The 23,833-nt window shown below is 51.3% G+C and overlaps 19 non-coding genes across 19 annotated transcripts; 17 read left to right on the top strand and 2 right to left on the bottom strand.

The window, feature by feature from the left end:
* Positions 1–1,690: 1,690 nt before the first annotated feature.
* Positions 1,691–1,763, top strand: TRNAK-CUU (transfer RNA lysine (anticodon CUU)). The gene has a single exon. It is a non-coding gene; the product is annotated as a tRNA-Lys (tRNA).
* A 241-nt stretch (positions 1,764–2,004) lies between these two features.
* Positions 2,005–2,076, top strand: TRNAG-UCC (transfer RNA glycine (anticodon UCC)). Its single transcript has one exon. It is a non-coding gene; the product is annotated as a tRNA-Gly (tRNA).
* Positions 2,077–3,931: 1,855 nt separating this feature from the next.
* Positions 3,932–4,004, top strand: TRNAK-CUU (transfer RNA lysine (anticodon CUU)). Its single transcript has one exon. It is a non-coding gene; the product is annotated as a tRNA-Lys (tRNA).
* A 241-nt stretch (positions 4,005–4,245) lies between these two features.
* Positions 4,246–4,317, top strand: TRNAG-UCC (transfer RNA glycine (anticodon UCC)). The gene has a single exon. It is a non-coding gene; the product is annotated as a tRNA-Gly (tRNA).
* A 1,857-nt stretch (positions 4,318–6,174) lies between these two features.
* Positions 6,175–6,247, top strand: TRNAK-CUU (transfer RNA lysine (anticodon CUU)). Its single transcript has one exon. It is a non-coding gene; the product is annotated as a tRNA-Lys (tRNA).
* A 241-nt stretch (positions 6,248–6,488) lies between these two features.
* TRNAG-UCC (transfer RNA glycine (anticodon UCC)) lies at positions 6,489–6,560 on the top strand. The gene has a single exon. It is a non-coding gene; the product is annotated as a tRNA-Gly (tRNA).
* A 1,855-nt stretch (positions 6,561–8,415) lies between these two features.
* Positions 8,416–8,488, top strand: TRNAK-CUU (transfer RNA lysine (anticodon CUU)). Its single transcript has one exon. It is a non-coding gene; the product is annotated as a tRNA-Lys (tRNA).
* A 241-nt stretch (positions 8,489–8,729) lies between these two features.
* On the top strand, positions 8,730–8,801 carry TRNAG-UCC (transfer RNA glycine (anticodon UCC)). The gene has a single exon. It is a non-coding gene; the product is annotated as a tRNA-Gly (tRNA).
* Positions 8,802–9,382: 581 nt separating this feature from the next.
* On the bottom strand, positions 9,383–9,454 carry TRNAG-UCC (transfer RNA glycine (anticodon UCC)). The gene has a single exon. It is a non-coding gene; the product is annotated as a tRNA-Gly (tRNA).
* Positions 9,455–9,695: 241 nt separating this feature from the next.
* TRNAK-CUU (transfer RNA lysine (anticodon CUU)) lies at positions 9,696–9,768 on the bottom strand. The gene has a single exon. It is a non-coding gene; the product is annotated as a tRNA-Lys (tRNA).
* A 3,869-nt stretch (positions 9,769–13,637) lies between these two features.
* On the top strand, positions 13,638–13,710 carry TRNAK-CUU (transfer RNA lysine (anticodon CUU)). The gene has a single exon. It is a non-coding gene; the product is annotated as a tRNA-Lys (tRNA).
* A 2,168-nt stretch (positions 13,711–15,878) lies between these two features.
* TRNAK-CUU (transfer RNA lysine (anticodon CUU)) lies at positions 15,879–15,951 on the top strand. The gene has a single exon. It is a non-coding gene; the product is annotated as a tRNA-Lys (tRNA).
* A 241-nt stretch (positions 15,952–16,192) lies between these two features.
* On the top strand, positions 16,193–16,264 carry TRNAG-UCC (transfer RNA glycine (anticodon UCC)). Its single transcript has one exon. It is a non-coding gene; the product is annotated as a tRNA-Gly (tRNA).
* A 1,855-nt stretch (positions 16,265–18,119) lies between these two features.
* Positions 18,120–18,192, top strand: TRNAK-CUU (transfer RNA lysine (anticodon CUU)). Its single transcript has one exon. It is a non-coding gene; the product is annotated as a tRNA-Lys (tRNA).
* Positions 18,193–18,433: 241 nt separating this feature from the next.
* On the top strand, positions 18,434–18,505 carry TRNAG-UCC (transfer RNA glycine (anticodon UCC)). Its single transcript has one exon. It is a non-coding gene; the product is annotated as a tRNA-Gly (tRNA).
* Positions 18,506–20,360: 1,855 nt separating this feature from the next.
* TRNAK-CUU (transfer RNA lysine (anticodon CUU)) lies at positions 20,361–20,433 on the top strand. Its single transcript has one exon. It is a non-coding gene; the product is annotated as a tRNA-Lys (tRNA).
* Positions 20,434–20,674: 241 nt separating this feature from the next.
* Positions 20,675–20,746, top strand: TRNAG-UCC (transfer RNA glycine (anticodon UCC)). Its single transcript has one exon. It is a non-coding gene; the product is annotated as a tRNA-Gly (tRNA).
* A 1,855-nt stretch (positions 20,747–22,601) lies between these two features.
* Positions 22,602–22,674, top strand: TRNAK-CUU (transfer RNA lysine (anticodon CUU)). The gene has a single exon. It is a non-coding gene; the product is annotated as a tRNA-Lys (tRNA).
* Positions 22,675–22,912: 238 nt separating this feature from the next.
* Positions 22,913–22,984, top strand: TRNAG-UCC (transfer RNA glycine (anticodon UCC)). The gene has a single exon. It is a non-coding gene; the product is annotated as a tRNA-Gly (tRNA).
* Positions 22,985–23,833: the final 849 nt, after the last annotated feature.

Below are 23,833 nucleotides of genomic sequence, written 5' to 3' on the forward strand. Positions count from 1 at the left end.
AGCATTATCCAGGGCCAAGGTTCAGCCATTTTGACTACTGATTCCCAAAGAGAATCAACTCTGTCACACACAACATTGCTAAGTATCTGGCAACAACGCTAACACCCTTAGCTGGCATCATATTGCACCATTTGCTATTCGGTGACGAAGGCATCGAATAGCAAATGACCCGCTTTGGACTGTGTCTTGCAAGGCAAGGAAAGGGGTGCATTTGGGCAAGGAGGCCTACAGGAAACCTACCCACACACACCGCTATCTGCTTTTTGGCTCACACCACCCACTGGAACCCAAGCTGGGGCTTCTTAGGACTCTGCAATATCGGGCTGACGCGGTAACAACAAAAAGAGTCTACAGACCCTCTCAGGTGTGCTTTGAAAGCTTGTGGCTAGCCAGACTGGGTCTTGGCTAAACATCCACAAGGTCACGAAAACAAACTGGGGAGAAGCAGAACATTTGGAGAAATATAGTCACCCCCGTAAGCCACTGGAGTGTCAGAAAAACTCCGGAGGATCTTTAACAACAATTGCATCGCTGTGTACTTCAAGTCCAGCAATACACTGGGACGGAAGCTTGTACATCGGCACTATCTGCACTGCCCATTTTGAACATCGCTCTAGCTAGCCAAGCGATTTGACAACAATTGTCACCTTTAGCCACGCCGATCTAGGCACCAATAGCTATGCAGGCTTCCTGCCACCAACAATGGGATCATCTAACTTGAACAGGGCGGTTCTACAATTTTCACACCTCCCCCTGTTCTTGGACAATCAACATCGACACATTCACATGGTGATTGTCTTAAGGTGTGACTAGAAGTGCTGCAGTTATCTTCCTGAGCCAAAGAAGTGGCTCGATCAACTATGTAAACCTCTTCAACAAACGGCTAGTACATTTGCAAGGGTCTCCAGTGAACGCTTGTTTGTCTGCTCAGTTGCCGGTCACCTGAAGAGAGCCAAAGGACACGCTTTGTTTTAGCCTTCGGGCCCCACTGAGGTAATGGAGAAAACATGAGCGTCCCTGGGTGGGCTCGAACCACCAACCTTTCGGTTAACAGCCGAACGCGCTAACCGATTGCGCCACAGAGACTGCACGCCGAGGGCCGGCGCACCGGCCGAGGGAGACATGAATAATAAAAACAAAGTTCCTTAAAAGGCTTCCCAATTGCACATTTCTAGAGTGCCTTCTAGAGTGCCTTCTAGTTAAAGGGGGAGAGAGGCAGGGTAAAAGAGGGCATCCTTCGAGCCGGAATCGAACCAGCGACCTAAGGATTACTACGTTGACGCTACAGTCCTCCGCTCTACCAGCTGAGCTATCGAAGGGCCCGCCGGTGGGTCGTAGCCCGTGACTCCTTGCATTCAAAGCCAGCGCTTTGCCCTTTGCGTTAGTCCTTCTGCCTTGAGGGATTGGTCTATGCCGCCTCTGCCTGAAAGGTCAAATGCCTTGGCAGCTGTGATGTGGGAAAGCTCGGCTTCACGTTTTGCACAGCGAGAAAACACAATCGAAGCACCTACCGCGTTTTGTTGGGAGCCCAAAAACCACAGCAGCAACGGTGATGTACCTCCCTGACAGCAAGTAAGCGCAGGAGTGTTTGGAAGCGCATTGCGTCTATCAAAACAAATTGGGCCGAAAGTTAGCAAAAAGTGTTTGGCGTCAGTTGGTAGCAAGAGGCCACACGGGAGGCAGCGTCTTAGCCCGGCTAGCTCAGTCGGTAGAGCATGAGACTCTTAATCTCAGGGTCGTGGGTTCGAGCCCCACGTTGGGCGTATGGCATCGCAACGTTTTGGCCCAGTCAGTGGCATTCATGCGCACTGCACGGCCCCACCTTTACCATATCGACTGGCTTCTCTTCCATTCCCTCTACAAACGGGGAAATGTTTCGAGCTTATCTTTCTAGTGGTCAATTCGTATGGCAGCAAGTTGACCTTGCGCTGGGGCGTGGTTCTTATCAGCGCCACGTGTGACACGAATTGGATAGAGATAGTGGCACAGGCCCCGGACAGCCTTGCGTTGGTGGTATAGTGGTGAGCATAGCTGCCTTCCAAGCAGTTGACCCGGGTTCGATTCCCGGCCAACGCACTCCTATCCCTTTTTGGCCTTGCAAAGCGGCCCTAAGCAAAGACCCAAGTCATCCAGGTCCTTGAAGAAAGCTCCTAAGATATCCTGGCTTAGCGACAACTGTGGAGACTTTCTTCGGCATTCGAAAAGTCTCTGGCCTTATGCTTTAACTCGCTCAGGAGGTCCAGCATTATCCAGGGCCAAGGTTCAGCCATTTTGACTACTGATTCCCAAAGAGAATCAACTCTGTCACACACAACATTGCTAAGTATCTGGCAACAACGCTAACACCCTTAGCTGGCATCATATTGCACCATTTGCTATTCGGTGACGAAGGCATCGAATAGCAAATGACCCGCTTTGGACTGTGTCTTGCAAGGCAAGGAAAGGGGTGCATTTGGGCAAGGAGGCCTACAGGAAACCTACCCACACACACCGCTATCTGCTTTTTGGCTCACACCACCCACTGGAACCCAAGCTGGGGCTTCTTAGGACTCTGCAATATCGGGCTGACGCGGTAACAACAAAAAGAGTCTACAGACCCTCTCAGGTGTGCTTTGAAAGCTTGTGGCTAGCCAGACTGGGTCTTGGCTAAACATCCACAAGGTCACGAAAACAAACTGGGGAGAAGCAGAACATTTGGAGAAATATAGTCACCCCCGTAAGCCACTGGAGTGTCAGAAAAACTCCGGAGGATCTTTAACAACAATTGCATCGCTGTGTACTTCAAGTCCAGCAATACACTGGGACGGAAGCTTGTACATCGGCACTATCTGCACTGCCCATTTTGAACATCGCTCTAGCTAGCCAAGCGATTTGACAACAATTGTCACCTTTAGCCACGCCGATCTAGGCACCAATAGCTATGCAGGCTTCCTGCCACCAACAATGGGATCATCTAACTTGAACAGGGCGGTTCTACAATTTTCACACCTCCCCCTGTTCTTGGACAATCAACATCGACACATTCACATGGTGATTGTCTTAAGGTGTGACTAGAAGTGCTGCAGTTATCTTCCTGAGCCAAAGAAGTGGCTCGATCAACTATGTAAACCTCTTCAACAAACGGCTAGTACATTTGCAAGGGTCTCCAGTGAACGCTTGTTTGTCTGCTCAGTTGCCGGTCACCTGAAGAGAGCCAAAGGACACGCTTTGTTTTAGCCTTCGGGCCCCACTGAGGTAATGGAGAAAACATGAGCGTCCCTGGGTGGGCTCGAACCACCAACCTTTCGGTTAACAGCCGAACGCGCTAACCGATTGCGCCACAGAGACTGCACGCCGAGGGCCGGCGCACCGGCCGAGGGAGACATGAATAATAAAAACAAAGTTCCTTAAAAGGCTTCCCAATTGCACATTTCTAGAGTGCCTTCTAGAGTGCCTTCTAGTTAAAGGGGGAGAGAGGCAGGGTAAAAGAGGGCATCCTTCGAGCCGGAATCGAACCAGCGACCTAAGGATTACTACGTTGACGCTACAGTCCTCCGCTCTACCAGCTGAGCTATCGAAGGGCCCGCCGGTGGGTCGTAGCCCGTGACTCCTTGCATTCAAAGCCAGCGCTTTGCCCTTTGCGTTAGTCCTTCTGCCTTGAGGGATTGGTCTATGCCGCCTCTGCCTGAAAGGTCAAATGCCTTGGCAGCTGTGATGTGGGAAAGCTCGGCTTCACGTTTTGCACAGCGAGAAAACACAATCGAAGCACCTACCGCGTTTTGTTGGGAGCCCAAAAACCACAGCAGCAACGGTGATGTACCTCCCTGACAGCAAGTAAGCGCAGGAGTGTTTGGAAGCGCATTGCGTCTATCAAAACAAATTGGGCCGAAAGTTAGCAAAAAGTGTTTGGCGTCAGTTGGTAGCAAGAGGCCACACGGGAGGCAGCGTCTTAGCCCGGCTAGCTCAGTCGGTAGAGCATGAGACTCTTAATCTCAGGGTCGTGGGTTCGAGCCCCACGTTGGGCGTATGGCATCGCAACGTTTTGGCCCAGTCAGTGGCATTCATGCGCACTGCACGGCCCCACCTTTACCATATCGACTGGCTTCTCTTCCATTCCCTCTACAAACGGGGAAATGTTTCGAGCTTATCTTTCTAGTGGTCAATTCGTATGGCAGCAAGTTGACCTTGCGCTGGGGCGTGGTTCTTATCAGCGCCACGTGTGACACGAATTGGATAGAGATAGTGGCACAGGCCCCGGACAGCCTTGCGTTGGTGGTATAGTGGTGAGCATAGCTGCCTTCCAAGCAGTTGACCCGGGTTCGATTCCCGGCCAACGCACTCCTATCCCTTTTTGGCCTTGCAAAGCGGCCCTAAGCAAAGACCCAAGTCATCCAGGTCCTTGAAGAAAGCTCCTAAGATATCCTGGCTTAGCGACAACTGTGGAGACTTTCTTCGGCATTCGAAAAGTCTCTGGCCTTATGCTTTAACTCGCTCAGGAGGTCCAGCATTATCCAGGGCCAAGGTTCAGCCATTTTGACTACTGATTCCCAAAGAGAATCAACTCTGTCACACACAACATTGCTAAGTATCTGGCAACAACGCTAACACCCTTAGCTGGCATCATATTGCACCATTTGCTATTCGGTGACGAAGGCATCGAATAGCAAATGACCCGCTTTGGACTGTGTCTTGCAAGGCAAGGAAAGGGGTGCATTTGGGCAAGGAGGCCTACAGGAAACCTACCCACACACACACCGCTATCTGCTTTTTGGCTCACACCACCCACTGGAACCCAAGCTGGGGCTTCTTAGGACTCTGCAATATCGGGCTGACGCGGTAACAACAAAAAGAGTCTACAGACCCTCTCAGGTGTGCTTTGAAAGCTTGTGGCTAGCCAGACTGGGTCTTGGCTAAACATCCACAAGGTCACGAAAACAAACTGGGGAGAAGCAGAACATTTGGAGAAATATAGTCACCCCCGTAAGCCACTGGAGTGTCAGAAAAACTCCGGAGGATCTTTAACAACAATTGCATCGCTGTGTACTTCAAGTCCAGCAATACACTGGGACGGAAGCTTGTACATCGGCACTATCTGCACTGCCCATTTTGAACATCGCTCTAGCTAGCCAAGCGATTTGACAACAATTGTCACCTTTAGCCACGCCGATCTAGGCACCAATAGCTATGCAGGCTTCCTGCCACCAACAATGGGATCATCTAACTTGAACAGGGCGGTTCTACAATTTTCACACCTCCCCCTGTTCTTGGACAATCAACATCGACACATTCACATGGTGATTGTCTTAAGGTGTGACTAGAAGTGCTGCAGTTATCTTCCTGAGCCAAAGAAGTGGCTCGATCAACTATGTAAACCTCTTCAACAAACGGCTAGTACATTTGCAAGGGTCTCCAGTGAACGCTTGTTTGTCTGCTCAGTTGCCGGTCACCTGAAGAGAGCCAAAGGACACGCTTTGTTTTAGCCTTCGGGCCCCACTGAGGTAATGGAGAAAACATGAGCGTCCCTGGGTGGGCTCGAACCACCAACCTTTCGGTTAACAGCCGAACGCGCTAACCGATTGCGCCACAGAGACTGCACGCTGAGGGCCGGCGCACCGGCCGAGGGAGACATGAATAATAAAAACAAAGTTCCTTAAAAGGCTTCCCAATTGCACATTTCTAGAGTGCCTTCTAGAGTGCCTTCTAGTTAAAGGGGGAGAGAGGCAGGGTAAAAGAGGGCATCCTTCGAGCCGGAATCGAACCAGCGACCTAAGGATTACTACGTTGACGCTACAGTCCTCCGCTCTACCAGCTGAGCTATCGAAGGGCCCGCCGGTGGGTCGTAGCCCGTGACTCCTTGCATTCAAAGCCAGCGCTTTGCCCTTTGCGTTAGTCCTTCTGCCTTGAGGGATTGGTCTATGCCGCCTCTGCCTGAAAGGTCAAATGCCTTGGCAGCTGTGATGTGGGAAAGCTCGGCTTCACGTTTTGCACAGCGAGAAAACACAATCGAAGCACCTACCGCGTTTTGTTGGGAGCCCAAAAACCACAGCAGCAACGGTGATGTACCTCCCTGACAGCAAGTAAGCGCAGGAGTGTTTGGAAGCGCATTGCGTCTATCAAAACAAATTGGGCCGAAAGTTAGCAAAAAGTGTTTGGCGTCAGTTGGTAGCAAGAGGCCACACGGGAGGCAGCGTCTTAGCCCGGCTAGCTCAGTCGGTAGAGCATGAGACTCTTAATCTCAGGGTCGTGGGTTCGAGCCCCACGTTGGGCGTATGGCATCGCAACGTTTTGGCCCAGTCAGTGGCATTCATGCGCACTGCACGGCCCCACCTTTACCATATCGACTGGCTTCTCTTCCATTCCCTCTACAAACGGGGAAATGTTTCGAGCTTATCTTTCTAGTGGTCAATTCGTATGGCAGCAAGTTGACCTTGCGCTGGGGCGTGGTTCTTATCAGCGCCACGTGTGACACAAATTGGATAGAGATAGTGGCACAGGCCCCGGACAGCCTTGCGTTGGTGGTATAGTGGTGAGCATAGCTGCCTTCCAAGCAGTTGACCCGGGTTCGATTCCCGGCCAACGCACTCCTATCCCTTTTTGGCCTTGCAAAGCGGCCCTAAGCAAAGACCCAAGTCATCCAGGTCCTTGAAGAAAGCTCCTAAGATATCCTGGCTTAGCGACAACTGTGGAGACTTTCTTCGGCATTCGAAAAGTCTCTGGCCTTATGCTTTAACTCGCTCAGGAGGTCCAGCATTATCCAGGGCCAAGGTTCAGCCATTTTGACTACTGATTCCCAAAGAGAATCAACTCTGTCACACACAACATTGCTAAGTATCTGGCAACAACGCTAACACCCTTAGCTGGCATCATATTGCACCATTTGCTATTCGGTGACGAAGGCATCGAATAGCAAATGACCCGCTTTGGACTGTGTCTTGCAAGGCAAGGAAAGGGGTGCATTTGGGCAAGGAGGCCTACAGGAAACCTACCCACACACACCGCTATCTGCTTTTTGGCTCACACCACCCACTGGAACCCAAGCTGGGGCTTCTTAGGACTCTGCAATATCGGGCTGACGCGGTAACAACAAAAAGAGTCTACAGACCCTCTCAGGTGTGCTTTGAAAGCTTGTGGCTAGCCAGACTGGGTCTTGGCTAAACATCCACAAGGTCACGAAAACAAACTGGGGAGAAGCAGAACATTTGGAGAAATATAGTCACCCCCGTAAGCCACTGGAGTGTCAGAAAAACTCCGGAGGATCTTTAACAACAATTGCATCGCTGTGTACTTCAAGTCCAGCAATACACTGGGACGGAAGCTTGTACATCGGCACTATCTGCACTGCCCATTTTGAACATCGCTCTAGCTAGCCAAGCGATTTGACAACAATTGTCACCTTTAGCCACGCCGATCTAGGCACCAATAGCTATGCAGGCTTCCTGCCACCAACAATGGGATCATCTAACTTGAACAGGGCGGTTCTACAATTTTCACACCTCCCCCTGTTCTTGGACAATCAACATCGACACATTCACATGGTGATTGTCTTAAGGTGTGACTAGAAGTGCTGCAGTTATCTTCCTGAGCCAAAGAAGTGGCTCGATCAACTATGTAAACCTCTTCAACAAACGGCTAGTACATTTGCAAGGGTCTCCAGTGAACGCTTGTTTGTCTGCTCAGTTGCCGGTCACCTGAAGAGAGCCAAAGGACATGCTTTGTTTTAGCCTTCGGGCCCCACTGAGGTAATGGAGAAAACATGAGCGTCCCTGGGTGGGCTCGAACCACCAACCTTTCGGTTAACAGCCGAACGCGCTAACCGATTGCGCCACAGAGACTGCACGCCGAGGGCCGGCGCACCGGCCGAGGGAGACATGAATAATAAAAACAAAGTTCCTTAAAAGGCTTCCCAATTGCACATTTCTAGAGTGCCTTCTAGAGTGCCTTCTAGTTAAAGGGGGAGAGAGGCAGGGTAAAAGAGGGCATCCTTCGAGCCGGAATCGAACCAGCGACCTAAGGATTACTACGTTGACGCTACAGTCCTCCGCTCTACCAGCTGAGCTAATGAAGGGGCCGCCGGTGGGTCGTAGCCCGTGACTCCTTGCATTCAAAGCCAGCGCTTTGCCCTTTGCGTTAGTCCTTCTGCCTTGAGGGATTGGTCTATGCCGCCTCTGCCTGAAAGGTCAAATGCCTTGGCAGCTGTGATGTGGGAAAGCTCGGCTTCACGTTTTGCACAGCGAGAAAACACAATCGAAGCACCTACCGCGTTTTGTTGGGAGCCCAAAAACCACAGCAGCAACGGTGATGTACCTCCCTGACAGCAAGTAAGCGCAGGAGTGTTTGGAAGCGCATTGCGTCTATCAAAACAAATTGGGCCGAAAGTTAGCAAAAAGTGTTTGGCGTCAGTTGGTAGCAAGAGGCCACACGGGAGGCAGCGTCTTAGCCCGGCTAGCTCAGTCGGTAGAGCATGAGACTCTTAATCTCAGGGTCGTGGGTTCGAGCCCCACGTTGGGCGTATGGCATCGCAACGTTTTGGCCCAGTCAGTGGCATTCATGCGCACTGCACGGCCCCACCTTTACCATATCGACTGGCTTCTCTTCCATTCCCTCTACAAACGGGGAAATGTTTCGAGCTTATCTTTCTAGTGGTCAATTCGTATGGCAGCAAGTTGACCTTGCGCTGGGGCGTGGTTCTTATCAGCGCCACGTGTGACACGAATTGGATAGAGATAGTGGCACAGGCCCCGGACAGCCTTGCGTTGGTGGTATAGTGGTGAGCATAGCTGCCTTCCAAGCAGTTGACCCGGGTTCGATTCCCGGCCAACGCACTCCTATCCCTTTTTGGCCTTGCAAAGCGGCCCTAAGCAAAGACCCAAGTCATCCAGGTCCTTGAAGAAAGCTCCTAAGATATCCTGGCTTAGCGACAACTGTGGAGACTTTCTTCGGCATTCGAAAAGTCTCTGGCCTTATGCTTTAACTCGCTCAGGAGGTCCAGCATTATCCAGGGCCAAGGTTCAGCCATTTTGACTACTGATTCCCAAAGAGAATCAACTCTGTCACACACAACATTGCTAAGTATCTGGCAACAACGCTAACACCCTTAGCTGGCATCATATTGCACCATTTGCTATTCGGTGACGAAGGCATCGAATAGCAAATGACCCGCTTTGGACTGTGTCTTGCAAGGCAAGGAAAGGGGTGCATTTGGGCAAGGAGGCCTACAGGAAACCTACCCACACACACCGCTATCTGCTTTTTGGCTCACACCACCCACTGGAACCCAAGCTGGGGCCGAAGAAAGTCTCCACAGTTGTCGCTAAGCCAGGATATCTTAGGAGCTTTCTTCAAGGACCTGGATGACTTGGGTCTTTGCTTAGGGCCGCTTTGCAAGGCCAAAAAGGGATAGGAGTGCGTTGGCCGGGAATCGAACCCGGGTCAACTGCTTGGAAGGCAGCTATGCTCACCACTATACCACCAACGCAAGGCTGTCCGGGGCCTGTGCCACTATCTCTATCCAATTCGTGTCACACGTGGCGCTGATAAGAACCACGCCCCAGCGCAAGGTCAACTTGCTGCCATACGAATTGACCACTAGAAAGATAAGCTCGAAACATTTCCCCGTTTGTAGAGGGAATGGAAGAGAAGCCAGTCGATATGGTAAAGGTGGGGCCGTGCAGTGCGCATGAATGCCACTGACTGGGCCAAAACGTTGCGATGCCATACGCCCAACGTGGGGCTCGAACCCACGACCCTGAGATTAAGAGTCTCATGCTCTACCGACTGAGCTAGCCGGGCTAAGACGCTGCCTCCCGTGTGGCCTCTTGCTACCAACTGACGCCAAACACTTTTTGCTAACTTTCGGCCCAATTTGTTTTGATAGACGCAATGCGCTTCCAAACACTCCTGCGCTTACTTGCTGTCAGGGAGGTACATCACCGTTGCTGCTGTGGTTTTTGGGCTCCCAACAAAACGCGGTAGGTGCTTCGATTGTGTTTTCTCGCTGTGCAAAACGTGAAGCCGAGCTTTCCCACATCACAGCTGCCAAGGCATTTGACCTTTCAGGCAGAGGCGGCATAGACCAATCCCTCAAGGCAGAAGGACTAACGCAAAGGGCAAAGCGCTGGCTTTGAATGCAAGGAGTCACGGGCTACGACCCACCGGCGGCCCCTTCATTAGCTCAGCTGGTAGAGCGGAGGACTGTAGCGTCAACGTAGTAATCCTTAGGTCGCTGGTTCGATTCCGGCTCGAAGGATGCCCTCTTTTACCCTGCCTCTCTCCCCCTTTAACTAGAAGGCACTCTAGAAGGCACTCTAGAAATGTGCAATTGGGAAGCCTTTTAAGGAACTTTGTTTTTATTATTCATGTCTCCCTCGGCCGGTGCGCCGGCCCTCGGCGTGCAGTCTCTGTGGCGCAATCGGTTAGCGCGTTCGGCTGTTAACCGAAAGGTTGGTGGTTCGAGCCCACCCAGGGACGCTCATGTTTTCTCCATTACCTCAGTGGGGCCCGAAGGCTAAAACAAAGCATGTCCTTTGGCTCTCTTCAGGTGACCGGCAACTGAGCAGACAAACAAGCGTTCACTGGAGACCCTTGCAAATGTACTAGCCGTTTGTTGAACCGAAAGGTGAGTGAGGTGGTGAGCATAGCTGCCTTCCAAGCAGTTGACCCGGGTTCGATTCCCGGCCAACGCACTCCTATCCCTTTTTGGCCTTGCAAAGCGGCCCTAAGCAAAGACCCAAGTCATCCAGGTCCTTGAAGAAAGCTCCTAAGATATCCTGGCTTAGCGACAACTGTGGAGACTTTCTTCGGCATTCGAAAAGTCTCTGGCCTTATGCTTTAACTCGCTCAGGAGGTCCAGCATTATCCAGGGCCAAGGTTCAGCCATTTTGACTACTGATTCCCAAAGAGAATCAACTCTGTCACACACAACATTGCTAAGTATCTGGCAACAACGCTAACACCCTTAGCTGGCATCATATTGCACCATTTGCTATTCGGTGACGAAGGCATCGAATAGCAAATGACCCGCTTTGGACTGTGTCTTGCAAGGCAAGGAAAGGGGTGCATTTGGGCAAGGAGGCCTACAGGAAACCTACCCACACACACCGCTATCTGCTTTTTGGCTCACACCACCCACTGGAACCCAAGCTGGGGCTTCTTAGGACTCTGCAATATCGGGCTGACGCGGTAACAACAAAAAGAGTCTACAGACCCTCTCAGGTGTGCTTTGAAAGCTTGTGGCTAGCCAGACTGGGTCTTGGCTAAACATCCACAAGGTCACGAAAACAAACTGGGGAGAAGCAGAACATTTGGAGAAATATAGTCACCCCCGTAAGCCACTGGAGTGTCAGAAAAACTCCGGAGGATCTTTAACAACAATTGCATCGCTGTGTACTTCAAGTCCAGCAATACACTGGGACGGAAGCTTGTACATCGGCACTATCTGCACTGCCCATTTTGAACATCGCTCTAGCTAGCCAAGCGATTTGACAACAATTGTCACCTTTAGCCACGCCGATCTAGGCACCAATAGCTATGCAGGCTTCCTGCCACCAACAATGGGATCATCTAACTTGAACAGGGCGGTTCTACAATTTTCACACCTCCCCCTGTTCTTGGACAATCAACATCGACACATTCACATGGTGATTGTCTTAAGGTGTGACTAGAAGTGCTGCAGTTATCTTCCTGAGCCAAAGAAGTGGCTCGATCAACTATGTAAACCTCTTCAACAAACGGCTAGTACATTTGCAAGGGTCTCCAGTGAACGCTTGTTTGTCTGCTCAGTTGCCGGTCACCTGAAGAGAGCCAAAGGACACGCTTTGTTTTAGCCTTCGTGCCCCACTGAGGTAATGGAGAAAACATGAGCGTCCCTGGGTGGGCTCGAACCACCAACCTTTCGGTTAACAGCCGAACGCGCTAACCGATTGCGCCACAGAGACTGCACGCCGAGGGCCGGCGCACCGGCCGAGGGAGACATGAATAATAAAAACAAAGTTCCTTAAAAGGCTTCCCAATTGCACATTTCTAGAGTGCCTTCTAGAGTGCCTTCTAGTTAAAGGGGGAGAGAGGCAGGGTAAAAGAGGGCATCCTTCGAGCCGGAATCGAACCAGCGACCTAAGGATTACTACGTTGACGCTACAGTCCTCCGCTCTACCAGCTGAGCTATCGAAGGGCCCGCCGGTGGGTCGTAGCCCGTGACTCCTTGCATTCAAAGCCAGCGCTTTGCCCTTTGCGTTAGTCCTTCTGCCTTGAGGGATTGGTCTATGCCGGGGCTTCTTAGGACTCTGCAATATCGGGCTGACGCGGTAACAACAAAAAGAGTCTACAGACCCTCTCAGGTGTGCTTTGAAAGCTTGTGGCTAGCCAGACTGGGTCTTGGCTAAACATCCACAAGGTCACGAAAACAAACTGGGGAGAAGCAGAACATTTGGAGAAATATAGTCACCCCCGTAAGCCACTGGAGTGTCAGAAAAACTCCGGAGGATCTTTAACAACAATTGCATCGCTGTGTACTTCAAGTCCAGCAATACACTGGGACGGAAGCTTGTACATCGGCACTATCTGCACTGCCCATTTTGAACATCGCTCTAGCTAGCCAAGCGATTTGACAACAATTGTCACCTTTAGCCACGCCGATCTAGGCACCAATAGCTATGCAGGCTTCCTGCCACCAACAATGGGATCATCTAACTTGAACAGGGCGGTTCTACAATTTTCACACCTCCCCCTGTTCTTGGACAATCAACATCGACACATTCACATGGTGATTGTCTTAAGGTGTGACTAGAAGTGCTGCAGTTATCTTCCTGAGCCAAAGAAGTGGCTCGATCAACTATGTAAACCTCTTCAACAAACGGCTAGTACATTTGCAAGGGTCTCCAGTGAACGCTTGTTTGTCTGCTCAGTTGCCGGTCACCTGAAGAGAGCCAAAGGACACGCTTTGTTTTAGCCTTCGGGCCCCACTGAGGTAATGGAGAAAACATGAGCGTCCCTGGGTGGGCTCGAACCACCAACCTTTCGGTTAACAGCCGAACGCGCTAACCGATTGCGCCACAGAGACTGCACGCCGAGGGCCGGCGCACCGGCCGAGGGAGACATGAATAATAAAAACAAAGTTCCTTAAAAGGCTTCCCAATTGCACATTTCTAGAGTGCCTTCTAGAGTGCCTTCTAGTTAAAGGGGGAGAGAGGCAGGGTAAAAGAGGGCATCCTTCGAGCCGGAATCGAACCAGCGACCTAAGGATTACTACGTTGACGCTACAGTCCTCCGCTCTACCAGCTGAGCTATCGAAGGGCCCGCCGGTGGGTCGTAGCCCGTGACTCCTTGCATTCAAAGCCAGCGCTTTGCCCTTTGCGTTAGTCCTTCTGCCTTGAGGGATTGGTCTATGCCGCCTCTGCCTGAAAGGTCAAATGCCTTGGCAGCTGTGATGTGGGAAAGCTCGGCTTCACGTTTTGCACAGCGAGAAAACACAATCGAAGCACCTACCGCGTTTTGTTGGGAGCCCAAAAACCACAGCAGCAACGGTGATGTACCTCCCTGACAGCAAGTAAGCGCAGGAGTGTTTGGAAGCGCATTGCGTCTATCAAAACAAATTGGGCCGAAAGTTAGCAAAAAGTGTTTGGCGTCAGTTGGTAGCAAGAGGCCACACGGGAGGCAGCGTCTTAGCCCGGCTAGCTCAGTCGGTAGAGCATGAGACTCTTAATCTCAGGGTCGTGGGTTCGAGCCCCACGTTGGGCGTATGGCATCGCAACGTTTTGGCCCAGTCAGTGGCATTCATGCGCACTGCACGGCCCCACCTTTACCATATCGACTGGCTTCTCTTCCATTCCCTCTACAAACGGGGAAATGTTTCGAGCTTATCTTTCTAGTGGTCAATTCGTATGGCAGCAAGTTGACCTTGCGCTGGGGCGTGGTTCTTATCAGCGCCACGTGTGACACGAATTGGATAGAGATAGTGGCACAGGCCCCGGACAGCCTTGCGTTGGTGGTATAGTGGTGAGCATAGCTGCCTTCCAAGCAGTTGACCCAGGTTCGATTCCCGGCCAACGCACTCCTATCCCTTTTTGGCCTTGCAAAGCGGCCCTAAGCAAAGACCCAAGTCATCCAGGTCCTTGAAGAAAGCTCCTAAGATATCCTGGCTTAGCGACAACTGTGGAGACTTTCTTCGGCATTCGAAAAGTCTCTGGCCTTATGCTTTAACTCGCTCAGGAGGTCCAGCATTATCCAGGGCCAAGGTTCAGCCATTTTGACTACTGATTCCCAAAGAGAATCAACTCTGTCACACACAACATTGCTAAGTATCTGGCAACAACGCTAACACCCTTAGCTGGCATCATATTGCACCATTTGCTATTCGGTGACGAAGGCATCGAATAGCAAATGACCCGCTTTGGACTGTGTCTTGCAAGGCAAGGAAAGGGGTGCATTTGGGCAAGGAGGCCTACAGGAAACCTACCCACACACACCGCTATCTGCTTTTTGGCTCACACCACCCACTGGAACCCAAGCTGGGGCTTCTTAGGACTCTGCAATATCGGGCTGACGCGGTAACAACAAAAAGAGTCTACAGACCCTCTCAGGTGTGCTTTGAAAGCTTGTGGCTAGCCAGACTGGGTCTTGGCTAAACATCCACAAGGTCACGAAAACAAACTGGGGAGAAGCAGAACATTTGGAGAAATATAGTCACCCCCGTAAGCCACTGGAGTGTCAGAAAAACTCCGGAGGATCTTTAACAACAATTGCATCGCTGTGTACTTCAAGTCCAGCAATACACTGGGACGGAAGCTTGTACATCGGCACTATCTGCACTGCCCATTTTGAACATCGCTCTAGCTAGCCAAGCGATTTGACAACAATTGTCACCTTTAGCCACGCCGATCTAGGCACCAATAGCTATGCAGGCTTCCTGCCACCAACAATGGGATCATCTAACTTGAACAGGGCGGTTCTACAATTTTCACACCTCCCCCTGTTCTTGGACAATCAACATCGACACATTCACATGGTGATTGTCTTAAGGTGTGACTAGAAGTGCTGCAGTTATCTTCCTGAGCCAAAGAAGTGGCTCGATCAACTATGTAAACCTCTTCAACAAACGGCTAGTACATTTGCAAGGGTCTCCAGTGAACGCTTGTTTGTCTGCTCAGTTGCCGGTCACCTGAAGAGAGCCAAAGGACACGCTTTGTTTTAGCCTTCGGGCCCCACTGAGGTAATGGAGAAAACATGAGCGTCCCTGGGTGGGCTCGAACCACCAACCTTTCGGTTAACAGCCGAACGCGCTAACCGATTGCGCCACAGAGACTGCACGCCGAGGGCCGGCGCACCGGCCGAGGGAGACATGAATAATAAAAACAAAGTTCCTTAAAAGGCTTCCCAATTGCACATTTCTAGAGTGCCTTCTAGAGTGCCTTCTAGTTAAAGGGGGAGAGAGGCAGGGTAAAAGAGGGCATCCTTCGAGCCGGAATCGAACCAGCGACCTAAGGATTACTACGTTGACGCTACAGTCCTCCGCTCTACCAGCTGAGCTATCGAAGGGCCCGCCGGTGGGTCGTAGCCCGTGACTCCTTGCATTCAAAGCCAGCGCTTTGCCCTTTGCGTTAGTCCTTCTGCCTTGAGGGATTGGTCTATGCCGCCTCTGCCTGAAAGGTCAAATGCCTTGGCAGCTGTGATGTGGGAAAGCTCGGCTTCACGTTTTGCACAGCGAGAAAACACAATCGAAGCACCTACCGCGTTTTGTTGGGAGCCCAAAAACCACAGCAGCAACGGTGATGTACCTCCCTGACAGCAAGTAAGCGCAGGAGTGTTTGGAAGCGCATTGCGTCTATCAAAACAAATTGGGCCGAAAGTTAGCAAAAAGTGTTTGGCGTCAGTTGGTAGTAAGAGGCCACACGGGAGGCAGCGTCTTAGCCCGGCTAGCTCAGTCGGTAGAGCATGAGACTCTTAATCTCAGGGTCGTGGGTTCGAGCCCCACGTTGGGCGTATGGCATCGCAACGTTTTGGCCCAGTCAGTGGCATTCATGCGCACTGCACGGCCCCACCTTTACCATATCGACTGGCTTCTCTTCCATTCCCTCTACAAACGGGGAAATGTTTCGAGCTTATCTTTCTAGTGGTCAATTCGTATGGCAGCAAGTTGACCTTGCGCTGGGGCGTGGTTCTTATCAGCGCCACGTGTGACACGAATTGGATAGAGATAGTGGCACAGGCCCCGGACAGCCTTGCGTTGGTGGTATAGTGGTGAGCATAGCTGCCTTCCAAGCAGTTGACCCGGGTTCGATTCCCGGCCAACGCACTCCTATCCCTTTTTGGCCTTGCAAAGCGGCCCTAAGCAAAGACCCAAGTCATCCAGGTCCTTGAAGAAAGCTCCTAAGATATCCTGGCTTAGCGACAACTGTGGAGACTTTCTTCGGCATTCGAAAAGTCTCTGGCCTTATGCTTTAACTCGCTCAGGAGGTCCAGCATTATCCAGGGCCAAGGTTCAGCCATTTTGACTACTGATTCCCAAAGAGAATCAACTCTGTCACACACAACATTGCTAAGTATCTGGCAACAACGCTAACACCCTTAGCTGGCATCATATTGCACCATTTGCTATTCGGTGACGAAGGCATCGAATAGCAAATGACCCGCTTTGGACTGTGTCTTGCAAGGCAAGGAAAGGGGTGCATTTGGGCAAGGAGGCCTACAGGAAACCTACCCACACACACCGCTATCTGCTTTTTGGCTCACACCACCCACTGGAACCCAAGCTGGGGCTTCTTAGGACTCTGCAATATCGGGCTGACGCGGTAACAACAAAAAGAGTCTACAGACCCTCTCAGGTGTGCTTTGAAAGCTTGTGGCTAGCCAGACTGGGTCTTGGCTAAACATCCACAAGGTCACGAAAACAAACTGGGGAGAAGCAGAACATTTGGAGAAATATAGTCACCCCCGTAAGCCACTGGAGTGTCAGAAAAACTCCGGAGGATCTTTAACAACAATTGCATCGCTGTGTACTTCAAGTCCAGCAATACACTGGGACGGAAGCTTGTACATCGGCACTATCTGCACTGCCCATTTTGAACATCGCTCTAGCTAGCCAAGCGATTTGACAACAATTGTCACCTTTAGCCACGCCGATCTAGGCACCAATAGCTATGCAGGCTTCCTGCCACCAACAATGGGATCATCTAACTTGAACAGGGCGGTTCTACAATTTTCACACCTCCCCCTGTTCTTGGACAATCAACATCGACACATTCACATGGTGATTGTCTTAAGGTGTGACTAGAAGTGCTGCAGTTATCTTCCTGAGCCAAAGAAGTGGCTCGATCAACTATGTAAACCTCTTCAACAAACGGCTAGTACATTTGCAAGGGTCTCCAGTGAACGCTTGTTTGTCTGCTCAGTTGCCGGTCACCTGAAGAGAGCCAAAGGACACGCTTTGTTTTAGCCTTCGGGCCCCACTGAGGTAATGGAGAAAACATGAGCGTCCCTGGGTGGGCTCGAACCACCAACCTTTCGGTTAACAGCCGAACGCGCTAACCGATTGCGCCACAGAGACTGCATGCCGAGGGCCGGCGCACCGGCCGAGGGAGACATGAATAATAAAAACAAAGTTCCTTAAAAGGCTTCCCAATTGCACATTTCTAGAGTGCCTTCTAGAGTGCCTTCTAGTTAAAGGGGGAGAGAGGCAGGGTAAAAGAGGGCATCCTTCGAGCCGGAATCGAACCAGCGACCTAAGGATTACTACGTTGACGCTACAGTCCTCCGCTCTACCAGCTGAGCTATCGAAGGGCCCGCCGGTGGGTCGTAGCCCGTGACTCCTTGCATTCAAAGCCAGCGCTTTGCCCTTTGCGTTAGTCCTTCTGCCTTGAGGGATTGGTCTATGCCGCCTCTGCCTGAAAGGTCAAATGCCTTGGCAGCTGTGATGTGGGAAAGCTCGGCTTCACGTTTTGCACAGCGAGAAAACACAATCGAAGCACCTACCGCGTTTTGTTGGGAGCCCAAAAACCACAGCAGCAACGGTGATGTACCTCCCTGACAGCAAGTAAGCGCAGGAGTGTTTGGAAGCGCATTGCGTCTATCAAAACAAATTGGGCCGAAAGTTAGCAAAAAGTGTTTGGCGTCAGTTGGTAGCAAGAGGCCACACGGGAGGCAGCGTCTTAGCCCGGCTAGCTCAGTCGGTAGAGCATGAGACTCTTAATCTCAGGGTCGTGGGTTCGAGCCCCACGTTGGGCGTATGGCATCGCAACGTTTTGGCCCAGTCAGTGGCATTCATGCGCACTGCACGGCCCCACCTTTACCATATCGACTGGCTTCTCTTCCATTCCCTCTACAAACGGGGAAATGTTTCGAGCTTATCTTTCTAGTGGTCAATTCGTATGGCAGCAAGTTGACCTTGCGCTGGGGCGTGGTTCTTATCAGCGCCACGTGTGACACGAATTGGATAGAGATAGTGGCACAGGCCCCGGACAGCCTTGCGTTGGTGGTATAGTGGTGAGCATAGCTGCCTTCCAAGCAGTTGACCCGGGTTCGATTCCCGGCCAACGCACTCCTATCCCTTTTTGGCCTTGCAAAGCGGCCCTAAGCAAAGACCCAAGTCATCCAGGTCCTTGAAGAAAGCTCCTAAGATATCCTGGCTTAGCGACAACTGTGGAGACTTTCTTCGGCATTCGAAAAGTCTCTGGCCTTATGCTTTAACTCGCTCAGGAGGTCCAGCATTATCCAGGGCCAAGGTTCAGCCATTTTGACTACTGATTCCCAAAGAGAATCAACTCTGTCACACACAACATTGCTAAGTATCTGGCAACAACGCTAACACCCTTAGCTGGCATCATATTGCACCATTTGCTATTCGGTGACGAAGGCATCGAATAGCAAATGACCCGCTTTGGACTGTGTCTTGCAAGGCAAGGAAAGGGGTGCATTTGGGCAAGGAGGCCTACAGGAAACCTACCCACACACACCGCTATCTGCTTTTTGGCTCACACCACCCACTGGAACCCAAGCTGGGGCTTCTTAGGACTCTGCAATATCGGGCTGACGCGGTAACAACAAAAAGAGTCTACAGACCCTCTCAGGTGTGCTTTGAAAGCTTGTGGCTAGCCAGACTGGGTCTTGGCTAAACATCCACAAGGTCACGAAAACAAACTGGGGAGAAGCAGAACATTTGGAGAAATATAGTCACCCCCGTAAGCCACTGGAGTGTCAGAAAAACTCCGGAGGATCTTTAACAACAATTGCATCGCTGTGTACTTCAAGTCCAGCAATACACTGGGACGGAAGCTTGTACATCGGCACTATCTGCACTGCCCATTTTGAACATCGCTCTAGCTAGCCAAGCGATTTGACAACAATTGTCACCTTTAGCCACGCCGATCTAGGCACCAATAGCTATGCAGGCTTCCTGCCACCAACAATGGGATCATCTAACTTGAACAGGGCGGTTCTACAATTTTCACACCTCCCCCTGTTCTTGGACAATCAACATCGACACATTCACATGGTGATTGTCTTAAGGTGTGACTAGAAGTGCTGCAGTTATCTTCCTGAGCCAAAGAAGTGGCTCGATCAACTATGTAAACCTCTTCAACAAACGGCTAGTACATTTGCAAGGGTCTCCAGTGAACGCTTGTTTGTCTGCTCAGTTGCCGGTCACCTGAAGAGAGCCAAAGGACACGCTTTGTTTTAGCCTTCGGGCCCCACTGAGGTAATGGAGAAAACATGAGCGTCCCTGGGTGGGCTCGAACCACCAACCTTTCGGTTAACAGCCGAACGCGCTAACCGATTGCGCCACAGAGACTGCACGCCGAGGGCCGGCGCACCGGCCGAGGGAGACATGAATAATAAAAACAAAGTTCCTTAAAAGGCTTCCCAATTGCACATTTCTAGAGTGCCTTCTAGAGTGCCTTCTAGTTAAAGGGGGAGAGAGGCAGGGTAAAAGAGGGCATCCTTCGAGCCGGAATCGAACCAGCGACCTAAGGATTACTACGTTGACGCTACAGTCCTCCGCTCTACCAGCTGAGCTAATGAAGGGGCCGCCGGTGGGTCGTAGCCCGTGACTCCTTGCATTCAAAGCCAGCGCTTTGCCCTTTGCGTTAGTCCTTCTGCCTTGAGGGATTGGTCTATGCCGCCTCTGCCTGAAAGGTCAAATGCCTTGGCAGCTGTGATGTGGGAAAGCTCGGCTTCACGTTTTGCACAGCGAGAAAACACAATCGAAGCACCTACCGCGTTTTGTTGGGAGCCCAAAAACCACAGCAGCAACGGTGATGTACCTCCCTGACAGCAAGTAAGCGCAGGAGTGTTTGGAAGCGCATTGCGTCTATCAAAACAAATTGGGCCGAAAGTTAGCAAAAAGTGTTTGGCGTCAGTTGGTAGCAAGAGGCCACACGGGAGGCAGCGTCTTAGCCCGGCTAGCTCAGTCGGTAGAGCATGAGACTCTTAATCTCAGGGTCGTGGGTTCGAGCCCCACGTTGGGCGTATGGCATCGCAACGTTTTGGCCCAGTCAGTGGCATTCATGCGCACTGCACGGCCCCACCTTTACCATATCGACTGGCTTCTCTTCCATTCCCTCTACAAACGGGGAAATGTTTCGAGCTTATCTTTCTAGTGGTCAATTCGTATGGCAGCAAGTTGACCTTGCGCTGGGGCGTGGTTCTTATCAGCGCCACGTGTGACACGAATTGGATAGAGATAGTGGCACAGGCCCCGGACAGCCTTGCGTTGGTGGTATAGTGGTGAGCATAGCTGCCTTCCAAGCAGTTGACCCGGGTTCGATTCCCGGCCAACGCACTCCTATCCCTTTTTGGCCTTGCAAAGCGGCCCTAAGCAAAGACCCAAGTCATCCAGGTCCTTGAAGAAAGCTCCTAAGATATCCTGGCTTAGCGACAACTGTGGAGACTTTCTTCGGCATTCGAAAAGTCTCTGGCCTTATGCTTTAACTCGCTCAGGAGGTCCAGCATTATCCAGGGCCAAGGTTCAGCCATTTTGACTACTGATTCCCAAAGAGAATCAACTCTGTCACACACAACATTGCTAAGTATCTGGCAACAACGCTAACACCCTTAGCTGGCATCATATTGCACCATTTGCTATTCGGTGACGAAGGCATCGAATAGCAAATGACCCGCTTTGGACTGTGTCTTGCAAGGCAAGGAAAGGGGTGCATTTGGGCAAGGAGGCCTACAGGAAACCTACCCACACACACCGCTATCTGCTTTTTGGCTCACACCACCCACTGGAACCCAAGCTGGGGCTTCTTAGGACTCTGCAATATCGGGCTGACGCGGTAACAACAAAAAGAGTCTACAGACCCTCTCAGGTGTGCTTTGAAAGCTTGTGGCTAGCCAGACTGGGTCTTGGCTAAACATCCACAAGGTCACGAAAACAAACTGGGGAGAAGCAGAACATTTGGAGAAATATAGTCACCCCCGTAAGCCACTGGAGTGTCAGAAAAACTCCGGAGGATCTTTAACAACAATTGCATCGCTGTGTACTTCAAGTCCAGCAATACACTGGGACGGAAGCTTGTACATCGGCACTATCTGCACTGCCCATTTTGAACATCGCTCTAGCTAGCCAAGCGATTTGACAACAATTGTCACCTTTAGCCACGCCGATCTAGGCACCAATAGCTATGCAGGCTTCCTGCCACCAACAATGGGATCATCTAACTTGAACAGGGCGGTTCTACAATTTTCACACCTCCCCCTGTTCTTGGACAATCAACATCGACACATTCACATGGTGATTGTCTTAAGGTGTGACTAGAAGTGCTGCAGTTATCTTCCTGAGCCAAAGAAGTGGCTCGATCAACTATGTAAACCTCTTCAACAAACGGCTAGTACATTTGCAAGGGTCTCCAGTGAACGCTTGTTTGTCTGCTCAGTTGCCGGTCACCTGAAGAGAGCCAAAGGACACGCTTTGTTTTAGCCTTCGGGCCCCACTGAGGTAATGGAGAAAACATGAGCGTCCCTGGGTGGGCTCGAACCACCAACCTTTCGGTTAACAGCCGAACGCGCTAACCGATTGCGCCACAGAGACTGCACGCTGAGGGCCGGCGCACCGGCCGAGGGAGACATGAATAATAAAAACAAAGTTCCTTAAAAGGCTTCCCAATTGCACATTTCTAGAGTGCCTTCTAGAGTGCCTTCTAGTTAAAGGGGGAGAGAGGCAGGGTAAAAGAGGGCATCCTTCGAGCCGGAATCGAACCAGCGACCTAAGGATTACTACGTTGACGCTACAGTCCTCCGCTCTACCAGCTGAGCTATCGAAGGGGCCGCCGGTGGGTCGTAGCCCGTGACTCCTTGCATTCAAAGCCAGCGCTTTGCCCTTTGCGTTAGTCCTTCTGCCTTGAGGGATTGGTCTATGCCGCCTCTGCCTGAAAGGTCAAATGCCTTGGCAGCTGTGATGTGGGAAAGCTCGGCTTCACGTTTTGCACAGCGAGAAAACACAATCGAAGCACCTACCGCGTTTTGTTGGGAGCCCAAAAACCACAGCAGCAACGGTGATGTACCTCCCTGACAGCAAGTAAGCGCAGGAGTGTTTGGAAGCGCATTGCGTCTATCAAAACAAATTGGGCCGAAAGTTAGCAAAAAGTGTTTGGCGTCAGTTGGTAGCAAGAGGCCACACGGGAGGCAGCGTCTTAGCCCGGCTAGCTCAGTCGGTAGAGCATGAGACTCTTAATCTCAGGGTCGTGGGTTCGAGCCCCACGTTGGGCGTATGGCATCGCAACGTTTTGGCCCAGTCAGTGGCATTCATGCGCACTGCACGGCCCCACCTTTACCATATCGACTGGCTTCTCTTCCATTCCCTCTACAAACGGGGAAATGTTTCGAGCTTATCTTTCTAGTGGTCAATTCGTATGGCAAGTTGACCTTGCGCTGGGGCGTGGTTCTTATCAGCGCCACGTGTGACACGAATTGGATAGAGATAGTGGCACAGGCCCCGGACAGCCTTGCGTTGGTGGTATAGTGGTGAGCATAGCTGCCTTCCAAGCAGTTGACCCGGGTTCGATTCCCGGCCAACGCACTCCTATCCCTTTTTGGCCTTGCAAAGCGGCCCTAAGCAAAGACCCAAGTCATCCAGGTCCTTGAAGAAAGCTCCTAAGATATCCTGGCTTAGCGACAACTGTGGAGACTTTCTTCGGCATTCGAAAAGTCTCTGGCCTTATGCTTTAACTCGCTCAGGAGGTCCAGCATTATCCAGGGCCAAGGTTCAGCCATTTTGACTACTGATTCCCAAAGAGAATCAACTCTGTCACACACAACATTGCTAAGTATCTGGCAACAACGCTAACACCCTTAGCTGGCATCATATTGCACCATTTGCTATTCGGTGACGAAGGCATCGAATAGCAAATGACCCGCTTTGGACTGTGTCTTGCAAGGCAAGGAAAGGGGTGCATTTGGGCAAGGAGGCCTACAGGAAACCTACCCACACACACCGCTATCTGCTTTTTGGCTCACACCACCCACTGGAACCCAAGCTGGGGCTTCTTAGGACTCTGCAATATCGGGCTGACGCGGTAACAACAAAAAGAGTCTACAGACCCTCTCAGGTGTGCTTTGAAAGCTTGTGGCTAGCCAGACTGGGTCTTGGCTAAACATCCACAAGGTCACGAAAACAAACTGGGGAGAAGCAGAACATTTGGAGAAATATAGTCACCCCCGTAAGCCACTGGAGTGTCAGAAAAACTCCGGAGGATCTTTAACAACAATTGCATCGCTGTGTACTTCAAGTCCAGCAATACACTGGGACGGAAGCTTGTACATCGGCACTATCTGCACTGCCCATTTTGAACATCGCTCTAGCTAGCCAAGCGATTTGACAACAATTGTCACCTTTAGCCACGCCGATCTAGGCACCAATAGCTATGCA

Source organism: Aquarana catesbeiana, unplaced genomic scaffold, assembly GCF_042186555.1.
Source record: "Aquarana catesbeiana isolate 2022-GZ unplaced genomic scaffold, ASM4218655v1 unanchor86, whole genome shotgun sequence".
In the NCBI taxonomy this organism is placed as follows: domain Eukaryota; kingdom Metazoa; phylum Chordata; class Amphibia; order Anura; family Ranidae; genus Aquarana; species Aquarana catesbeiana.